Genomic DNA, 4507 nt, shown 5'->3' with positions numbered 1-4507 from the left:
AAGGCAAGCGAAAAAGAGAGGGAGGATAGAGAGAGAGGGCGAATAAAACGGCAAGGGTGAAGTGGGGGAGAGGAAAACGAGAGGCAAATGGCAAATAATGTAATGCGCGAGATAGGGATTGTGATGGGTACTTGCTATGTTGACTTTTTGCGTAGACTCCCCAGCAACGGCGCCAAAAATCCTTCTTGCTACCTCTTAAGCTTGCGTTGGTTTTCCCCGAAGAGGAAGGGATGATGCAGCAAAGTAGCGTAAGTATTTCCCTCAGTTTCTGAGAACTAAGGTATCAATCCAGTAGGAGGCCACGCTCAAGTCCCTCGTACCTGCACAAAACGATAGCTACTCGCAACCAACGCGATTAGGGGCTGTCAATCCCTTCACGGTCACTTACGAGAGTGAGATCTGATAGATATAATATTTTTGGTATTTTTGGTATAAAGATGCAAAGTAAAAAGTAAAGGCAAAGTAAAAAGCAAAACAAGATTAAAGTGATGGAGATTAATATGATGAGAATAGACCCGGGGGCCATAGGTTTCACTAGTGGCTTCTCTCAAGAGCATAAGTATTCTACGGTGGGTGACCAAATTACTGTTGAGCAATTGACAGAATTGAGCATAGTTATGAGAATATCTAGGCATAATCATGTATATAGGCATCACGTCCGTGACAAGTAGACCGAAACGATTCTGCATCTACTACTATTACTCCACTCGTAGACCGCTATCCAGCATGCATCTAGAGTATTAAGTTAAAAACAGAGTAATGCCTTAAGCAAGATGACATGATGTAGAGAGATAAATTCATGCAATATGAAATAAACCCCATCTTGTTATCCTCGATGGCAATGATACAATACGTGCCTTGCTTACCCTTCTGTCACTGGGAAAGGACACCGCAAGATCGAACCCAAAGCTAAGCACTTCTCCCATGGCAAGAACTACCAATCTAGTTGGCCAAACCAAACATATAATTCGAAGAGACTTGCAAAGATAACCAATCATACATAAAAGAATTCAGAGAAGATTCAAATATTATTCATAGATAGACTTGATCATAAACCCACAATTCATCGGTCTCAACAAACTCACCGCAAAAAGAAGATTACATCGAATAGATCTCCACAAGAGAGGGGGAGAACTTTGTATTGAGATCCAAAAAGAGAGAAGAAGCCATCTAGCTACTAACTATGGACCCGAAGGTCTGAGGTAAACTACTCACACTTCATCGGAGAGGCTATGATGATGTAGAAGCCCTCCGTGATGACGGCCCTCTCTGGCGGAGCTCCGGAACAGGCCCCAAGATGGGATCTCGTGGATACAGAAAGTTGCGGCGGTGGAATTAGGTTTTTGGCTCCTGTTCTGACCGTTTGGGGGTACGTATGTATATATAGGAGGAAGAAGTACATCGGTGGAGCACCGAGGGGCCCACGAGGCAGGGGGCGCGCCCTAGGGGGGGGGGCGCCCCTACCCTCGTGACCGCCTCTTTGACTCCTTGGAGTATGGTCCAAGTCTCCTGGATCACGTTCGGTGAGAATATCACGTTCCCGAAGGTTTCATTCCGTTTGGACTCCGTTTGATATCCCGTTTCTTCGAAACACTAAAATAGGCAAAAAAACAGCAATTCTGGGCTGGGTCTCCGGTTAATAGGTTAGTCTAAAAAATAATATAAAACTGGAAAATAAAGCCAAATATAGTCCAAAACAGTAGATAATATAGCATGGAGCAATCAAAAATTATAAATACGTTGGAGATGTATCAATTGACAACCCCTTTATCGCGTTGGTTGCAAGGTTCTTGATTGTTTGTGCAGGTACTAGGCGATTTGCGTGTAGTCTCCTGCTGGATGGATACCTTGGTTATCAAAAACTAAGGTGGATGGCGGTGTGACCTATGGATAGGATCTGCCACTCCTTAGGCTGGACATGTGTTTTTGATTGGCATTGTATCGAATTATTTTTTGCTTTTAGGGTACTCAGGACTTTTTTGGCTGTATGCATCTAGCTATGCAGACGCCGGCTTTCTTTCGATGCGATTGTATCACCTCGATATATCTATTCAATGAAATGTCCTTTATCGAAAAAAATATAGCAACAATAGTAACTAGTAGTTGTATGAATATCAATGAATAAATTCATTTGTGAAAGCAGTAGAAAAATTGGTCAGTGATACTATCTACAAAATTCGGTGAGTCCCCTCCTCACCGTCGTAGTAGCAGCAGGCCGTTGGCGAACTGGTCAGGGTGAACAAGCCGATCTGTTGCGGGCTTGCCGCAACCCGGGCGCGTGCGTGCGTGTCGTGGCGCGGCCAGAGTGGGCCGGATCAGGCACTCAACTGGGTGGAGGCGTGGGGATCGTGCCCAACGCAGGCCCAGGGAATAAGGTCGTGTGGGGTTCATTGTATTTGGTGTGGACTGAATTCAAGCGCAAGAAAATTGTCGTTCGTTGCAGCGGGCATTCTTCCTTCGGTGTGAGCCAGAGAAAGAGAATGAGAGCGACGAAGAGGTGAGCTAGGGCAAAGGATTAAATCCCGACACTCTCTACTTCACCCAGCCACACGCTGCCCCTTTATTCCAAATCCCAGCGGCACCCACACCGCCCCATGCTCGCAACTCTCAGGCGCAACCACACGACCGCCCCATGCTCCACCCACACACCCGCCAGCCCAGCCACGGCTGCCCATGCCAAGATACGATGCCATCACTTGTAATCAACCACGTTACCTCCCGTGCCCAACTACCACGCCACTGCTCCCTGCCCCCAACCACCACCGGATCCAACGCCAGACGGGCTGCAACGGTCGGATTTGGCGCCACAGCTTGGGGGTGGCGAGATTCGGTGAGATCCACTCCTCTCCCTCTTTCATCAGGTTTAGGTGTGCGGCTTTCTCGGCTCTTGCGGCTTCCGACGGTAGCAGGAAGCACCACTCCTGACTGGTTGGCTGTCCACAATGTCCAGACGTAGACGTCGTTGAGGCAAATCTGAGCAAAGTCTATATTTACACAATGCTTTAGACGAGCTGCAGGGGGGCCGTTTTCTGATCTCGTCGTTGAAAACGCTTATAGACAACCATTTCTACAAGCTGCTGGATGTGCTTTTATACCGTACATTATACATGTTGCAACATATTTAATGTAAGTGCCCCCGCAAGAAACATATATTTAATGTAAGTGCAAACATAAGTACACATTATGTGCCAGGGAGAGTATCAGGTGATACGGAGCCTTACATGCTCCCATGATACGAGCTCCTAGGAGCCGTTATCCAACGGCTCCCGGAAGACTTTCAACAGTTTGCGAAAAAGACCTTTTGAAGTCTAAAAATTGCGAACAAGTACGACAACCTTTCAAAACCTACTAGGAGCCGTTGGATCTGAGATCCGACGAACCAGAAGCTCGTATCATGGGAGCATTTAAGGCATGGTGTCACCTGATATCTTCCCTTATGTGCCATGAGCCTATGACAATGGTCGGCTATATTTTCATGTCATTTGTTGTCAACACGAACAAATGTATAACTTTGTATGGCTCGAACCATTACATGTGTAAGTCGCAAATAAATAATGCCGATCGAAGACCGCATGCATCAATGGATGCTGAGATCAGGCTTTCCCCCCACGTTTTTTTCAATAAACAGTGCCGGTCAATATTTAGCGCAACCTTACAGATGCCTTTTCTACACCAAAAATGTTATCATGGTCTACAGCGAATAAAGCCAGCCAATGATTACGGTGCTTGGTAAATAGGGCTATCGTACATATACCAGTTATTTGTTCTGCAGCAACTACAAAATATAATCATGCATAACGATCTATGTCGAGTAAAATTCCATACACACGGCCGGAGAATCCAATGCATGTATTCCGGAGACCGAAAACAAAACCTCTGTACTGTTTACTATGATCTCACCACATCACATACCTTGGCAGCAATAGACATATTCCTAGCATGTTAGCATCCCCACAGCTGGCATTTGACGTGCATACTTGCATACCAACCCTGGCCCATCTCATTGTTATATCTATATAATGTGTTTAAAGCCTCATTAGATTCCTCCCAAATGAGTAGTGACAAGTGTCTACGAGACCTCTCTTCAGATGAATAGTATCATGGCCTAGCAAATCTTATTTGAGATGAATTCAGATTATCCACCCTAAACCCTACACTATCTATATGTGTGATATGATAATACCAACAAAAATCTGTTTTAATATGGTAATTTAGCATGTATTGGGAGTATCTGACCGACGGTGAAAATGAAGTACAATCAATTACCTAGAGCAGGTTCGAGATATGTGGCGATCCTACTTGCGTCGTAGCCCCTGCCAAAACCAAGAGTCCTCTTGCTGTCAAACGGGCACACTTCCTTAACAGTCTCGTTCCTGATGTCAAGACCAAGCACCCATGCTGTGCGGTGGCTGTCGCGGTAGTCAATCTTAGCGAGGAAGTAAACAATGTCATCATTCTGTAGGCTGATGTTGGGCAGGCCAACATGGAGATTCGACAAGGTTGGGTG

The sequence above is a fragment of the Triticum urartu genome, chromosome 3A (assembly GCF_056163025.1).
Source record: "Triticum urartu cultivar PI428250 chromosome 3A, HENAU_Tu73, whole genome shotgun sequence".
Taxonomy (NCBI): Eukaryota; Viridiplantae; Streptophyta; class Magnoliopsida; order Poales; family Poaceae; genus Triticum; species Triticum urartu.
The sequence above is the reverse complement of the archived record's forward strand: the minus strand, read 5'-3'. Positions refer to the sequence as shown.